Raw genomic sequence first — 18,265 nt, 5'->3', positions numbered from 1 at the left:
TGTGTGTGTGTGTGTGTGTGTGTGTGTTCGGATGTTATGGGCGCTCGACGGAGGTCGTAAGCGCCCTTACATTCACTGAAGAAGGAACGTGGAGATCAGCTCTAAAACTGATGCACAGTCGTGCCCTCGTAATGACCACACTGGCACTGGGGCAAACTGCTTGCACACGCCTTCCATCGTGGCGCGATATGGCGGTCTCTCTTACCACGCGAGCACCTCGGCATCGACCTGACAGTTCATAGACACACACGGCATGGCTAGACGAGCATTGTCCTGAATGAGATTTTCACTCTGCAGCGGAGTGTGCGCTGATATGAAACTTCCTGGCAGATTAAAACTGTGTGCCGGACCGAGACTCGAACTCGAGACCTTTGCCTTTCGCGGGCAAGTGCTGGCAGAAGTAAAGCTGTGAGGACGGGGCGTGAGTCGTGCTCGGGTAGCTCAGTTGGTAGAGCACTTGCCCGCGAAAGGCAAAGGTCCCGAGTTCGAGTCTCGGTCCGGCACACAGTTTTAATCTGCCAGGAAGTTTCATATCAGTGCACACTCCGCTGCAGAGTGAAAATCTCATTCTGGAAACATCCCCAAGGCTGTGGCTAAGCCATGTCTCCGCAATATCCTTTCTTTCAGGAATGCTAGTTCTGCAAGGTTCGTAGGAGAGCTTCTGTGAAGTTTGGAAGGTAGGAGACGAGGTACTGCCAGAAGTAAAGCTGTGAGGACGGGCGTGAGTCGCGCTTGGGTAGCTCAGTTGGTAGAGCACTTGCCTGCGAAAGGCAAATGTCCCGAGTTCGAGTCTCGGTCCGGCACACAGTTTTAATCTGCCAGGAAGTTTCGAGCATTGTCCTCCTGAAAAATGCCTAGTGCCCGACAAGTTGTACAGGGTGGCACAGAATGTCGCAGGGACTCCATCACTTGTTCCCAAATGTCAGGTGATGACGCAAAGCGGTTACGATGTGCTCGCTGCAGAAACGACAATCATCCGTTGTGGCGGTCGAACGGAACCTCGTCAGAGAGCACGCCCGTCCTCGTATTGCTGTACAGACCAGCACTGGGCCACCGTCGCATCCCAGTGTCCCTAATGGAAGCCCCCTCAAATTTTGTCAGGTACTGATAACGCCGTCTCATACGAGTACGTGGCACCTCTGTGTCCTTGTCAGGGATCACTTCACGTTTCGTATAACCTGCCGGGCATGGTGCCAGCACTAGACGCCAACAACAGTAATGCATTGTGGTGACCATTCTATCTGCCACAGAGCATTCCAAGTCTAATCATCCGCGTACCCACTGATGGCGCGTGCGTGTACCACGTTACGCTGACACTCGACCGTGTCTTCTCCATGCTTCAGAATGGTTCAAATGGCTCTGAGCATTATGGGACTTAACATCTGAGGTCATCAGTCCTCTAGAAGTTAGAACTAACCTAAGGACATCACACACATCCATGCCTGAGGCAGAATTCGAACCTGCTACCATAGCGGTCGTACAGTTCCAGACTGAAGCTCCTAGAACCACTTGGCCACCGCAGCCGGCTCTCCTTGCTTCACTTTTTTTTTTTTTTTTTTTTTTTTTTTTTTTTTTTCAGGCAGTTCGTGTCTTACACATATAAACAAAATGGAACTGAACTGACAAAATTTTGATTAGCTTAAAAAGAGTTTCTTATTAGGCGTCTCGACTGACTCTGCATCGATTATGAATGACGAAATTACGAGGAGCGTGCAGTAAGTAATGCAGGATATTTTTCTGTTCGGCAACGTATAGGTGCAGTGCTTGTGCCTAAGGCCACCTTACTGGCAGGGCCTGTATCCGTGCACTGTACCACTCTACTGGGCAACGTCAGAGCCAACGTCTCGCTGAATCAGTAACCTCCCCGTCATCAATGTACTCCTTCCCGCAGAGTACGTCCTTTGCAGACCGGGGTGGCCGAGCGGTTCTAGGCACTTCAGTCTGGAACCGCGCGACCACTACGGTCGCAGGTTCGAATCCTGCCTCGGGCATGGATGTGTGTGATGTCCTTAGGTTAGTTAGGTTTAAGTAGTTCTAAGATCTAGGGGACTGATGACCTCAGATGTTGAGTCCCATAGTGCTCAGAGCCATTTGAACCATTTTAGTACGTCCTTTATTGGGACAAACAGGTGGAAGGTGGAAAGGTGCGAGATCAGGGCTGTAGGGTGGATGAGGAAGAACCGTCCAGTGAAGTTTTGTGAGCCACTCTCGTGTACACATACTTCTGTGAGGCCTTCCGTTGCCATGGAGAAGTAGAAGTATGTTCGGGTTTTTGTGGCAACGAAGCCGGAGAAGTGGTTTGTTCAAATTACTAAGGGTCAATACGCTTCCAAGTTGACCGTTGCGCCGTGTGCGAGGACATCGAGTAGAGTAACCGCTTCAGCACCCCACAACACCGCCGCTACGACGTTACTGTCTGACGGCACGGCTTTGAACTCTTCCTTTGGAGGAGAGGTGACAGGCGCCACTCGATGGGATGCTGTTTTCTTTCTGGTTCGAAGTGACGAACCCATGTTTCATCGCCCGCGACGATTTCGACAAAAAAAATTATCAGATCGGTCTCGTAAAGCGCAAGCAGTTTTGCACGGATGGTTCTCCGTTCCTTTTTACGGTTTTCTGCTAGGCGACTAGGAACCCATCTGGCAGACATCTCAGAGAACGCTAACTGGAGGAAGAGCGTGTGAACACTGCCGACAGACGCGCCCAGTTGAGCAGCGAGGTGTTTGACTGTGATCAGTCGATCACATCAAATGAGTGTGTGCGGAAGTTTCAACATTACAGGAGTCACAGCTTGGTGGGGCCGGCCAGCACGCGGGAAATCGAACAGGTTTGCGCAATCTTGTTGCGATGAGACGCCTCGCCCAACGACTCACCGTGCTTTTGTTCATTGCCAAATCTCCGCAGGCATTCTGCGAGCGTCTATGAATGTCTGTGGCGCTCTGGTTTTCCGCGGAATGAAATTCAATGACAGCTCTCCGCTTGCCACGCACCCGCATTACAGACTGTTTTTTGAAGGTTACATATTGCGCCGCCACCCGTCGGAACTTTGTGAAAGTATTGGGTCTGAAGCGGTAAAATTCCATCATGTCTTTCAAAAAAATTCCGCATTTCTTCAACGGAACTAGGCCGAGAAATTTTGTGGTATTTATTGAATGCCCCTCGTAGATATACGACGGCTTGGTGGCAACTCCAAATTAAGCGACGACGAGGACAGATGGAGTCGCACTTGTGGCCTGGGTGTGCTCGCACCAGGCGCTGACAGTGTGTGTGTTCGCATGCCGTGTCGCCTCGACGTCCCCAGAGTGTCCCGTGCGTGGTGACCTTTGCCGAAACCCGGCCTGGCACTACCCTGTCTCTCTTTCCGCCTGTCTCCCTGATCTGGTAACGTGGGCACGAGAGAGTACTCAGTAGGCGAGTGGCAGAGGGGAGCCGCGTCGCCGCCTTCATCCGTGTGGCCGTTGAATGAGAGCAGGTTCACGGCTGCTACTTTTATGGTAGCAGACGGGAGCGTGCGACGCTGGACCGCCGTCTGACACGTGGGGGTGGGCAGGGGAGGGAGGGGAGGGGAAAGGAAGGCGCGAGGTGGCGCCGGCTTATCTCGGCCGGCTGAGACAATGGCGCGGGCAGACCGACACCGCCACCGCCGTGGGGTGGGGTGTGGGGTGGGGCCAGCGAGAGCGGAGAAAATACCGCGCCCGAGAGATCCAGGGAGGGGAAAGCCGCTCGGCTTCCGCTAGCTCCCACTGCTGCTGGTGCTGCCGACGTCCAACCACACGCTGGAGTCCAGTCCACTCCAGTGCAGTCCAATCCAGGATGAGAAAAGCGTGCGGATGACTCTGTAAGCGTATCGTATACAGGGTGTTACAAAAAAGTACGGCCCAACTTTCAGGAAACATTCCTCACACACAAATAAAGAAAAGATTTTATGTGGACATCTGTCCGGAAACGCTTAATTTCCATGTTAGAGCTCATTTAGTTTCATCAGTATGTACTGCACTTCCTCGATTCACCGCCAGTTGGCCCTGTTGAAGGAAGGTAATGTTGCCTTCGGTGCTTGTGTTGACATGCGACTCATTGCTCTACAGTACTACCATCAAGCACATCAGTACGTAGCATCAGCAGGTTAGTGTTCATCACGAACGTGGTTTTGCAGTCAGTGCAATGTTTACAAATGCAGAGTTGGCAGATGTCCATTTGATGTACGGATTATCACGGGGCAATAGCCGTGGCGCGGTACGTTTGTATCGAGACAGATTTCCAGAACGAAGGTGTCCGGACAGGAAGGCGTTCGAAGCAATTGATCGGCGTCTTAGGGAGCACGGAACATTCCAGCCTATGACTCGCGACTGGGGAAGACGTAGAACGACGAGGACACCTGCAATGGACGAGGCAATTCTTCGTGCAGTTGACGGTAACCCTAATGTCAGCGTCAGAGAAGTTGCTGCTGTACAAGGTAATGTTGACCACGTCACTGTATGGAGAGTGCTACGGGAGAACCAGTTGTTTCCGTACCGTGTACAGCGTGTGCAGGCACTATCAGCAGCTGATTGGCCTCCACAGGTACACTTCTGCGAATGGTTCATCCAACAATGTGTCAATCCTCATTTCAGTGCAATTGTTCTATTTACGGATGAAGCTTCATTACAACGTGATCAAATTGTAAATTTTCACAATCAACATGTGTGGGCTGACGAGAATCCGCACGCAATTGTGCAATCACGTCAACAACACAGATTTTCTGTGAACGTTTGGGCAGGCATTGTTGGTGATGTCTTGATTGGGCTCCATGTTCTTCCACCTACGCTCAATGGAGCACGTTATCACCATTTCATACGGGACACTCTACCTGTGCTGCTAGAACATGTGCCTTTCCAAGTACGACACAACATGTGGTTCATGCACGACGGAGCTCCTGCACATTTCAGTCGAAGTGTTCGTACGCTTCTCAACAACAGATTCGGTGACCGATGGATTGGTAGAGGCGGACCAATTCCATGGCCTCCACGCTCTCCTGACCTCAACCCTCTTGACTTTCATTTATGGGGGCATTTGAAAGCCATTGTCTACGCAACCCCGGTTCCAAATGTATAGACTCTTCGTGCTCGTATTGTGGACGGCTGTGATACAATACGCCATTCTCCAGGGCTGCATCAGGGATTCCATGCGACAGAGGGTGGATGCATGTATCCTCGCTAACGGAGGACATTTTGAACATTTCCTGTAACAAAGTGTTTGAAGTCACGCTGGTACGTTCTGTTGCTGTGTGTTTCCATTGCATGATTAATGTGATTTGAAGAGAAGTAATAAAATGAGCTCTAACATGGAAAGTAAGCGTTTCCGGACACATGTCCACATAACATATTTTCTTTCTTTGTGTGTGAGGAACGTTTCCTGAAAGTTTGGTCGTACCTTTTTGTAACACCCTGTATAAGGGCCAGCCAAATGAAAACAAGGCAGGCCGAAAAGAAGTAAGTAAACTGACACGTCGTGGCAGGTTAAAATTGTGTGCCGGACCGAGACTCGAACTCGGGACCTCAGCCTTTCGGGGGCAAGTGCTCTACCGACTGAGCTACCTAGTCGCAGCTCACGACCCGTCCTGACTGCTCTTCTTCCGCCAGAAAGTAGGAGACGATGTACTGGCGGAAGTAAAGCTGTGAGGGCGTGTCGTAAATCAGTCAGCAGAGCACATCTCCGCGCAAGGCAGAGGTCCTGAGTTCGAGTCTCGGTCCGGCACACAGTTTTAATCTGCCAGGAATCTTGGTACCGGTGCACACTTCGTTGCAGAGTGGTAATTCCATTCTAGTAAGTAAGCTGTTTATTGAAGTTAAAATCTTCTGGGTTATTAGGCCGCGTCACGTTTCTTCTAAAATGTTCGCCGTTTCGACCCCTCCGCTGGGATCTTCCTCAGGATCTTTTGGTGTCCACTACTGCTAGAACACATTTTAGAAGAAACATGACGCGGCCTAATAACCCAGAAGATTTTAACTTCAGTGACAACGGCCACAAAAGCCTGCGGACTTACATAAGCTGCTTATTATTTCAGCTGTTAATACATTTATCCGACTGTGAAACGAGACAGTCAACGGCTTCGTGGAAAAATGTGTGCCGTCGGCTGCGGAGCCATTATTGCATCCAGCCGTGCACCTCTTCCTTCGAAGGCAACGGACGACCCTGGGAGAAAGCAGCTCATTCCCGTCAATTTGCTTCGGACCAACAGGCGCACGCGTGGGTGCAATCATCGTTCCGCAGCCAACGGCAAACACTTTCCCACGAAGGCGTTGACCATCTTGTCTCACACCGTGGGATCATTGTATTAACAGTTGTATCGATCACTTGTTAAGTAATAAACAGCTCATTTAGTTTCTCCCCACCTGTCTCGTTGTCACCTGACTGCCCTTTACACGCAGGACTCAAGTTCTGCGGTAACCTGGCACGCAGCTGCTGTAGGATTGACAATGCGGTGTTTTTCTGTTGGAGTGAGCGTGTGTGTTTTATATACAACGTCTGTACCAAGTGACAGGCAAATTTCAGGCGCTGAATTCAGAGAGAGGAACAGAAACGAAAAATGTTACAGCTACATCCACCAACGACCTAGAATATTACTGCCATCTGCTAAGTATTGTGCTGGCACGACTTTGTACCCTAATACAGTAGTGACCCCGCACGGCGTGCATTCAGCAAGCCGTTGGTAGATTTTCAGAGGTGTGTGCGCGCCAGCAGATGTGGTACACACACAGGTCATAAAGTATTACGGGTCGCTGGTTTGTGAGCACGGAGGTGCCACGGGACGGATGTGTTCGGGATTCTGACGATCGAACGTGCCAAATCGACAGAATGTGGCAGATATTAGTCATGACATCCAATAACTCCGCCAGTGATAAGCCGAACAATTGCTTGCATAAGGGCCAGAGATGGGCCAACACGCTGTTGACTTAGTCTCTCTCGTATAGGGTGTGTGTGTGTGTGTGTGTGTGTGTGTGTGTGTGTGTGTGTGTGTGTGTGTGTGTGTGTGTGTAGCTCTTTATCTTGAATAAATCCTCAAATTTTTCTGCAATCATCACATCGACTTACGTCCCATTCGGATAATTCCTTCGTGGTGTGTCGTGTATATAATAAATAGCGAATGGAATTTGACAGACATTATTTCTGAAGTACTGGTGTGCTGTGAAGATGTCGGAATAAGTATTCTTCAAGTGAGAGACAGTTACATTTTACACGTAGCTGCAAACGTGTAAATGATTTCAGAACAGTGTATGCCGTCGTGTCTACACCCCGTCCCCCCCGCTCGCTTACCACATTAGTGCCGCTCGTATTCTTAAAGGCTGCCGACGGTAGATACGGATATGCGCCGGAACGTTGTTTACGTTGTGCAGTCGGTCCTGCAACGCGCTAGCAGACCATGCCGCCATACTCAAAGCATTCTGTGACGACGTAATGTTAAATGAGCAATAGCAATTACCTCAAACAAAATTGATATGAGCGTATGGGGAAATGAATATTAAATGGAGTTTATTTTTAATGAGACTCGATCCGTAATGGCGAACATACTCAAAAAGATCCGCAGAGTTGCAAAACCGGTTTGTGCTTAGTAAGTAAAAAAACAATAGCACCAACCGAAAAATGTTGAATGAAAAAGTTGAGCTTAAAAAGATCAACCACATGCGGTTTTTAGCGATTGCTTTGTTACCTTCCGAGATGTATTGAAAAAATCGGCTTCTTTTATAATTCGCTAACATCCACGTTCCCATAATGCTATTTACTGTACGCGCAGTCTGTTAAGCAAGAGCGTGGTCGGCGTTACACACCGGTGGTGAGACATACCGCCTTAGTTCCTTCGCATCCCATCAGGGGGAACCTTTGTCCTTCCTGCAATGTCCACAAAGCATTAACTTACGTAGAATTCTTGACGGAGGTACACAAGAAGAGTCAGGAGTGCATCTCAGACGCCGCGCTCATCAAAGATGTTTGAAGCCGACTGCCATAAAAATTTATGGTCCTATATCAAAAAGAAGTTGCTAGATATAAAAGATCTCACGTGGAAATAGCTGTCAACGTAAATTCGACGCGTTTTCAGGTCTCTTCCACGTGAATACTTGGTTTCAGGCATGCCTCGGAGACACCTAGCATCACACACACACACACACACACACACACACACACACACACACACACTCTATACATATATATTCTCCCCCCCTCCCCCCCCCCCCCCCCCTGGCGACCGCCACAGCGTCCGCACTCTGCGCTTGTATGCAGCACTTCAATTACTCCCCTCAGTTAGTAATACTAGAAATGAGTGAGACATAGCCTAGTATTTTTTCCTTGAAAATATAAGTATTCAACATCAAGCTCCATCAAGTGCATCGCTGTAAAATGTTAATTACGTCCACCAGACAAAAAAGTTATTTCGACTCCAGAATGTCGTAGAAATTCTTTCTAAATTCCTGAAATAAATGTAAGAACTTTCTTTGCAAGGTATTTTTAATAAAATTTGATTTTTAGTAAAATTGATATAAAAATTCTGTAGTTAAAAACTCTAGAAAACTGCAAGTATTTCGAAATCGATATTTATAAAATCGTAAAAATTATTTAATAGCACGATGGCACTACGTTTTGCGAAGAAAATAAGCCTTTAAGCGTTACTGTAGAAGATTAAACCAGTTATCGGGAACGCCATTTTTTAAAAAATCGATATATCTCGAAAAGTAATTTACAATTTTTCAATTTTTTCAAAAAGTACTTTTTTGACTTTTTGAAAGTACAGTCCGCGATAAGTACTTTTTCGGCTTATCGCGGACTGTACTTACGGTAAACAGCAAGTATGGGAACGTTTATGTCAGCGAGTTAGAGAGAACCATGTTTTTAAAGATTAACGGTTCTTTCGATATATCTCGGAATGTAGCAAAGCAACCGCTAATTTTAAAACAGCAACAGATAGATGTCTTAAGCACTACGACTTCCGCATTTTTCGGTCGGAGCTATACACTTACTTGAGAAAAACCGGTTTTTGCGCCTTTGCGAATTTTTTTAGCCATGTTCGCCATCTTGGATAGTGTTTCATGAAAAACAAATTCCTTTAAAAACTTAATTCCCTGTACGCTCGTATTTCTTCTTTTAAGAAGTTTATAGTTTTTGCAATTACCTCTGCATAACGCATGGAGTAGCTAGCTCTCGTTATGTACACAGCACGCTGTTGGCAGTCACAACCAGAGCGGGACCGTTTAACGTTCTCTCTCTCTCTCTTTCTCTCTCTCTCTCTCTCTCTCTCTCTCTCTCTCTCTCTCTCTCTCTCTCTCTCACACACACACACACACACACACACACACACCTGCCGTACCACGCTGTGCCTGGCGCGTGCGCGCTCCAGCTCCAGGAAGCGCGACGCGTTCCTCCTCCTCCAGCTCCAGCGGCTGGACCGGACCTCCCCTTCCAGTCTCCAAGAGCCGGCAGCGCCACCTGTCGCCCGCCTAATTGAGTCCCGCTACGGCGCGCTGCTTCCAGCTCCAGCTGCGCAGGTTCTCTCTTCCCTGCTGGTGAAACTGCTGGAGCGCTTTCCTGGATGGCTTTGCGAATGGAGGGAGGGGAGGGGGGAAGATAATGGTAGGAAGAATACCCTCCGCCACCCACCAAATTACGACCTGCGGAGTATGGATGTAGACGTCATTTGTACAGTACATCAGCGCACCTGATGATGGCAACGTGGACGATTGCCGAAATATTGTGCCCTATGCACACTCATACCAGGCTGTTCACCCGAGATTTATTTCGTCATAAAATACGCCTGGAGAAATTGAAGGATCACATCAGTTGAGGTTTTATTGTTCAGCATACTTTTAAAAATAAATTACTGTAGTGTAACTTCTCTATTACTTAATTGTTCACCGATGCCTGAACAGAAGACACAAGACACCAGACACCTCTCACGCCTGTTCAATCGTGTAAGCAACTGCTTCAGTTGACGTCAGAGTCGCCTATGTTCTGCATCAACCAGTATCGTTTAGTGCGTGACGCTTGGGACTAACGCCACCTGTTGTTACACGGTTTCTCTCTCTGTGGTTCTTGTTGTTGCACTTACGAATCGTTAACTATCTTATATTCGTTCCCGACTCTCCTGTTTCGTAATTTTTGGCTCTTAAAACGATTATTTAGTGGTCTAAATTTACATCTGCTGTAACAAAACGACGGATTTAGCGAGCTATTGTTCTTCTTTTCTGCATCGTGTCGAACAGCAGGTAAACTCCAGCAGTAGACGCCAGAAGAGAGGCGTTGTGCATCACAGACGATGTTATTGGTGATATTCCTAGAGAGTACGTTCCAAGAGAGGTCGTCCAAAATGTTACTTCCTCCCACATATATCTCGCGAAATGATGACGCCGAGAAAAATCACAGAAATAAGAGCTCGTCCAGAAGTTATTGAAATTTACCAATGGAAGAGCCAGGGGGTAAATGACCACCACATTTGTCTTACGGGCTGGAGGGGTGATAGTCCTTAGAACGCAGCAGTTGAGACGTCTTGAAGAGGACCGCTGCAAAGACGGCGGAAAAGTCGGCTCTTTAGTTGATATATCGTTTCACACTGACGCAGACTTGACCAAGAAGCATTTTATTAGATTAGATTAGTACTTGTTCCATAGATCATGAATACGACACTTCGTAATGATGTGGAACGTGTCAGGTTAATGAAAGGTGACTATACAAGATACTACATTACACAAAATATTACATGACACTTAATTTTTTTCGGGGTGGGGGGGGGGGGGTTCAGGAAATTATCCACTTACTATATCCAAAAATTCATCTAATGAGTAGAAGGAGTTGCGATTAAGAAATTCTTTTAATTTCCTTTTAAATGCTATATGGCTATCTGTCAGACTTTTGATGCTATTAGGTAAGTGACCAAATACTTTTGTGGCAGCATAATTTACCCAATTCTGAGCCAAAGTTAGATTTAACCCTGAGTAGTGAAGATCATCCTTCCTCCTAGTGTTGTAGCCATGTACACTACTATTACTTTTGAATTCGTTCGGATTGTTAATAACAAATTTCATAAGTGAATATATATATTGTGAGGCTACAGTGAAGATTTCTAGCTCTTTAAATAAGGGTCTGCAGGATGATCTTGGATGAGCTCCAGCAATTATTCTGATTGCACGCTTTTGTGCAATGAACACTCTTTTACTAAATGATGAGTTACCCCAGAATATGATGCCATACGAAAGCACAGAATGAAAATAGGCGTGGTAAGCTAATTTAGTCAGATGTATATCGCCAAACTTTGCAATGAGCCTAATAGCACAGCCGGCCGATGTGGCCGTGCGGTTCTAGGCGCTGCAGCCTGGAACCGCGAGACCGCTACGGTCGCAGGTTCGAATCCTGCTTCGGGCGTGGATGTGTGTGATGTCCTTAGGTTTAAGTAGTTCTAAGTTGTTCTAAGTTCTAGGGGACTAATGACCTCAGAAGTTGAGTCCCATAGTGCTCAGAGCCATTTTTTTTTAACCTAATAGCATAAGTGGCTGAACTCCAACGTTTCAGCAGATCTTCAGTGTGTTTTTTCCAGTTCAACCCCTCATCAACGCATACACCGAGAAATTTTGAATATTTTACCTTAGTTACCAATTTCTGATCGAAGTCTGTATTTATTAATTGTGTCATTCCATTTACTGTGTGGAACTGTATATACGGTGTTTTGTCAAAGTTTAATGAGAGCCCATTTGCAGAGAACCACTTAATGATTTTCTGAAAAACATCGTTTACAATTTCATCAGTTAATTCTTGTCTGTCAGGTGTGATAGCTATACTTGTATCGTCGGCAAAAAGTACCAGCTTTGCACCTTCGTGAATATAGAACGGCAAGTCATTAATATATATTAAGAACAGCAGAAGACCCAGGACCGAAGAAAGAAAGAAGCGCTGCTTCGACATTCGGGACACGCTATGGTGCAGTTGCCCCTGCAGGTGCGCGTACGCTGGAGAGAGAGAGGGAGAGAGGGAGAGAGGGAGAGAGAGAGAGAGAGAGATATGGAAGGCTTTTGCCGCTCCTCCTGTTGTTTCTGCGGCCGGCCTTGTTGTGGGCAAGGACGCCGGGAGGCCGTTGCGAGGCGCCTCTGGCGGCGCGCGGTGAAAGCTGCGGCAGGCGGCCGGTCTGGTGCAGCTCTCCACACACCGCTCTGTCCTGCTCAGTTCGCTACATGTCGGCACAAACAGTGCGACCCGCTGCCGTAGCGGAGACCGGGACTACGCCGTAGCGCCTCAGGGTCATCTGTCTCGCTGTCCCACTGCACTGCCAGTTAGGCCGCTATTACACTATCAAATTTCTTTGTCAAAGATTTGATCAAAGATGTGATCAAATATTCCGTCAAATATATTTGACAAAGATCTTTGATGTGGCGCTAGAAGGGGTATTACACTGCCATCATACTTTTCGTCAAAGTTCAAGATGGCTGACAACAACAACTTGTTAATAACGGCACCAGTTGCATGTACCACAATTGCACTGTGTGCACTTGCGGAAGAGAAGCGGGGGAAAAAAGGAAACGTACCTCGGTGAAGCCGTGGGTTTTACGACGACACGATAACAGCATTCAACAAAACTTGTCACGTGAGCTTATAGTGGAGGACGTCAAGTCGTACACCAATTACTTAAGAATGGATGAGCATACATTTCTTTATGTGCTCAATGAAGCGTATCCTCATATCACAAAGCACAATACTCACTTAAGGACTGCTACATCTGCAGAAGACAGGCTCACTGTAACACTCCGTTTCCTTGCGACAGGAGACGGTTCGGTTACGTTATGTTAGGTTAGGTCAGGACTCCAATCTTCTTAATCTAGTTTTGTATTCAGGGTGCCTCAAGTTGTAAAGCGCCTCATCAGCTTCATACATCTCTATTAATTTTGTATTTACCGGCAACACTACAGACGACAAAACGCTGCAGCGATGCTAGCGCTCCATGTGGTAACATCTCACATTGCAGTGAACAGGAGACAAGCGACTTCTTTGATCAAATCTACAGCGGAGCCCTAGATTTGATCAAATATTGGACGACATTTGACAAAGTTCCCTGTGACACCATCAAATATCTTTGACAAAAGATTTTTGACAAAAGATTTTTCACAAAGAAATTTGATAGTATAATACCGGCCTTAGCGATGAGTTCGGATGTCAGTAACAGTTACGAAAAAAATATGAGACATCTATGTTTTTAGTCTAGAACAGCGTGGAATACTTTCGAAAAGAAAATTCTTGTCCGATCAACATTCTCTGAGTGAGTAGGTGCTCGTGGTATATATTTTATCGTGAAAACATAAAAGTATACCGGGATAAAAAATACAATACCGCAAGAGCTGTGAAACAGTTCTGCCTGTGTAACTCAAATCGCTCAAATGGCTCTGAGCACTATGGCACTTAACATCTGAGGTCATCAGTCACCTAGAACGTAGTACTACTTAAACCTAACCAACACACATCTATGCCCGAGGCAGGAATCGAACCTACGACCGTAGCGGTCGCGCGGTTCCAGACTGAAGCGCCTAGAACCGCTCGGCAAGAAAGTTGTTAAGAAAACTGTGAAGTTAGTACTGGCAACACCTGAGACATCATTACGGTATCGTGGCACGTGTGAATGCATTTTATTTACGAGAGACTCCGTGCACGTGTACTTGTACGCCGCCGCCAGGCTTTTACTTTCGCCGGTTCGCCTTAATAGGACCCACAGAATTGCGTACCTCCAGAATTTTTTATAATTCCGTCTCTTACTGACTCTCAGTCACTGCACCCATCACCGAAATCGCCGATATACGCTGTACAAATGTAACTGTACGGCCGGTCGTTGTGGCCGAGCGGTTCTAGGCGCTTCAGTCTGGAACCGCCCGACCGCTACGTCGCAGGTTCGAATCCTGCCTCGGGCATGGATGTGTGTGATGTCCTTAGGTTACTTAGGTTTAAGTAGTACTACGTTCTAGGGGACAGATGACCTCAGATGTTAAGTCCCATGGTACTCAGAGCCATTTGAACCATTTTTTTTGTAACTGTACGTACTTTCGAACAAATATTCCTTTTGAAGTCGAGCAAAATATATTTGTGGGTGTGGTTCTGAGAGACCCAAGATTTATCGAAGTATACACGAAGTCATCAGCACACAGTAAACGCATTGTACACAAAACTTCGTTCTTGTTGCTGTAATTTGTCTGCATTTCTTTGAAAAAAAAAAATCCATCATTATACTTTATGAATCGAATGTCAGTTGAGTAGAGTCTCTGACCCATAATAATTATTTTTTCTCCGGAGATCTCGCTTTGTTTAACCGGCCGTCAGATATTCCCTTATACCGTAGTATCGAACTGCAGTTTCGTGCACTAACTTCGTGTCAAATTTCGTAATTTCTGTTGTCGTTTATATTCCTCTCTTGGAGAATCAAAACACGTGCTCACATCTAGAGATTCTGCACATGTTAGTTGAAAGGTGGCTACACTGAGTCACAGCGCTAGAGGTTGCGCCAAAGATTATTATTCCGCCGTTTCCACTGGGTGCAGTAGTGGTTCAGAGGATGTCGAGAGCAGTCGTTGATCTGTTGGGCGAGAGAGTAGGCGATCTGAGTGTTGACTGAAATGTACTGTTCGGTTGGTGTAATGTTTAGATGGAAGAAGATGCAATTGTCAGAATATATTTGAGAAAGGAGATGGGCTTTTGATTTATGATACTGGTGTAATGGAATATTTTCGTCAATATATAATGAGGTAAAAAAGTATTGCAGTTTTCTTGAAAAACAATACCTCTTGCTCACAGGTACAGTCAACAAAGCATCTGGCTCGTGTTTGTTTATTAGACTTGTAATTCTGGTTTCTATGGACAATTATAGTATTTCTGGTTTTTCTATTAGTTCATTGTAAATGGTGTTTAAAACATTTTGTCGTATTGAGAAAGAACCGAGCTAGACACATGTACGTTGAAACACACTGCCACACACTGAACAGTTACACTTGTGCTTTGGTGTTTCGTAGCTTTTATAGTTGCAGGGGCTTAATTAATCAATTGTGTTAATGGAAATTCCTTGTCATTCTTTATTTTTAATTTTATGCAGTCAGATTGCGTGCTAATAATAGTCAGGGCTAACCGGTTACGAGACTTCGTAACCGGTCACACAGCTAGTAAAAATCTTGCATTTATTCATTAATATTAGTCTTTTCTTTTCAATTAAGCCCTCTTGCATAGTACACAGTCAATATGGAATATAGTCGATTTCAAAATACCACAAGGCTTCGTCGTCATTTTATGGACTTGCGCAAAATTTACGTTACTCCTGACCGCTTCACTGTTGGCCAGCCCAGTAAAAAAAATCTTCAGTAACTTCGATCACTGCGCCCAACGCGGGCGGAATGCAGGCAGCCGGTGTGACACTCAGGTGTTTAAACTCGTGACGGTCACTCTACTTGTTACACGGGGCGTCTTGCTGCATGCAGATTTCGATATAACTGCTGGTAGTGTCGCACTTTTTCCAGTAGATTGCAGCCGCTGTTAGTACAATTCTCCTTCCCGCCACTGGAGGACGGGCTGTCAGTATACTATACGAAGATCATACGAAAAGTGTGGTTACAACAAAGTTTGGTAAACAGCTCGCTTTACTTCGCGACCAGACTCCTTTGAGGGACGTACACTTGGTCCAGCGATCCTCCAACCTTTCCATACCATCGAAAAAGAAGGTTCTATCAAACTCTGCAAAATACTCCTTGACCGCAATTATTACTTCCCCATCTGACAAAAATTTCTTCGCATCGAACCAAAGTTTCAAGTTAGGGAAGTGCACGAAGTCACTTGGAGCTCAGTCTGGTGAATAGGGTGGATGAGGAACCAATTTAAAGCCGAGTTCGTGCACTTTTGTCGTTGTTATCGCTGATATGTGGGATGGTGCATCATTCTGATTTTTTTGGTGCCAGACTTTTCGTATTTTTTGAGCCAACCAAAGTTTCAAACGATCCAAAAATGACTGTGCCTTTTTCCGAGTAGTCTATGATAATTATCCGTTGGGAATCCCAAAAACCAGTGGCCATCACCTTACCAGCTGGCAAAATGGCCTCCGCCTTCTTTGGTGCACTTTAACCAGACTTTGTCCTTTGTTTTAACTTCCGTTTCGACTTTGGTGTGTAATGATGGATCCAGGCTTCATCAACAGCCACGAGTAGGCCCAAAAAGTCTTGCGGATTACGATTAAACATCGCCAGACATGTTGTTGAAATTTGTGGCAGATGCGCTTTTAGTCGACTTCACCAACCGCCCGCCCCCCTCCCTCCCCTCGCAAACAGCTTCTCCGTCCGGGATATTGTGCACTCGCTCAGTTGAGATGTCCACAGTCTCGGCATTCTCACCAATTTGCATTCGGTGGGCTTGCGTTACCATACCATGGATTTTAGCAAAGGTTTCCTTTGTGGTAACCTCTGTTGCACGACTGGAGCGCGCTTTTCTTCTGTGCTTGTCCGAGTGAGCCCACGGCAACTTCAGCCAATCCTATATCAATGTATGTGGCAGTCCAGCGCTTCAAACAAAAATGTTCAGTAACAGCACAGATCTCGGTTTTCACGCTTCGCAATTGCAGTCCACACTTGGACGAATTCAGATGACTCACAACAGTGACCTGTACATTGTTGAAATTCTTTATACTACCCTAGGAATAATCCCAACAAAAATTTTCCAATATTTGATGGAAATTTACCAGACTTATCAAACCACCCTTGTAGAGAGACTCGGTCTGTCTGTGTTGCAGTTTTTTTAATAGCAACATATTCTTTCTGAACATCAGCGCAAGTGCTGTATCATGTTGAAGCCATCAATTCTGGTGACTGACGAAGTATTTAAAATTTGCCTGCGATTGAAAATTTATGCTTATATGTAAACAAATATAAAACAGAGGCGTATGAAGCAATTTGTTACAGATTCGTTGGGGTTAGTTCTTGCAGAGTAACAAACCTGCCCCACGTCGCGTGTATTTCCTTCTGAATGGCAACACGGGGAATTACAAGAGACAAACAGAGGCTTAACACCAAAAGAAATGTGTAGTATTCACTAAACGTTTCATTTGGGAACGTAGGTAAAACAAGAGAGACCTTTCTACAACGTTTATTACAAATTACTTGTAAGGGAAAAAGATCGATAGGTAACACAGAACTACAGTATGTTTGATTAATGCTTAATTTGGCTACACCGTGTGTAACACCTTACCCCACCCACTGAAACAACGTAGTTCGCTGGGGGGGGGGGGGGGGGGAGTAAATTTTTACGATGTGCATGACTGGAAATGACGTCAAGTCAGAGATATCCCTCACACCTGAGAATACAGAAAAAATATGCGGTGCATGTATAGTAATGGTCTTACATTGTAAGGTATTTTGCATTGAAATAATTCTAAAACCTTTTTGTACAAAAATTATTGAAAAAAATTGTAACAACTAGGCCTGTTCTCCCCAACTCACGCACCTCACTCCGTTACGAAACTGACTACCGCTCGAAACCTCAGGTTGTGTTTTACGACTGATCCCTTCCTTTATTGTAGTTGTGACGAAATTTGCTGTCTCCCCAATGCGATTTAGTACCATACATCTTCCTATCTAATCTCTAGCTTTGTTCTTTTTTACCATTTCTCGGCCGACCGGAGTGGCCGTGCGGTTCTGGGCGCTTCAGTCTGGAACCGCGCGACCGCTACGGTCGCAGGTTCGAATCCTGCCTCGGGCATGGATGTGTGTGATGTCCTTAGGTTAGTTAGGTTTAATTAGTTCTAAGTTCTAGGCGACTGATGACCTCAGAAGTTAAGTCGCATAGTGCTCTGAGCCATTTGAACCATTTTTGAACCATTTCTCGAAAGCTTTTTCTTTTAATTTTTCTTTCAGGCCAAGCCCATTTCATCACATATAATTATGTCACGTAAGAAACAGTGAATTTGTCAAACTTCATTACAAAATATGAAACACAGTGCGTTACGTAGCCAAATTGTATGAAGACTAGTGAACAACTGTGCAGAGCAATTAATCTACACGATACATTCATCTGACTGCATTATTGCAATAAAAGCCACAGATTTTTAATACAGAACCTAATTTTTCCAATTTTTCCAAATGTGTGTATATACGCACGGGTATAGATAATTAAGCGAAAGAAAAGCTCCTTAAATTTTGAAGTCGCCTTTTACAAAGATTGATAAAATTGCAAATACATTTGCCAGCGAACCTAGCATGGTTGTAAGAACAACGGCAAGAGAAAAATAATTCTTAATTTT

At 45.8% G+C, this 18,265-nt stretch overlaps 1 protein-coding gene and 1 non-coding gene across 2 annotated transcripts in view; both read left to right on the top strand.

The window, feature by feature from the left end:
• Nucleotides 1-18,265, top strand: part of LOC124718778 (angiotensin-converting enzyme-like) — a 480,801-nt gene that overhangs the window by 370,722 nt on the left and 91,814 nt on the right. The gene's annotated exons all lie outside the window — the stretch shown is intronic.
• On the top strand, nucleotides 430-504 carry Trnas-cga. Its single transcript has one exon. It is a non-coding gene; the product is annotated as a tRNA-Ser (tRNA).

Source organism: Schistocerca piceifrons, chromosome 10, assembly GCF_021461385.2.
Source record: "Schistocerca piceifrons isolate TAMUIC-IGC-003096 chromosome 10, iqSchPice1.1, whole genome shotgun sequence".
NCBI classification, from domain to species: Eukaryota; Metazoa; Arthropoda; class Insecta; order Orthoptera; family Acrididae; genus Schistocerca; species Schistocerca piceifrons.
This window is presented reverse-complemented; position numbering and strand designations above follow the sequence as displayed.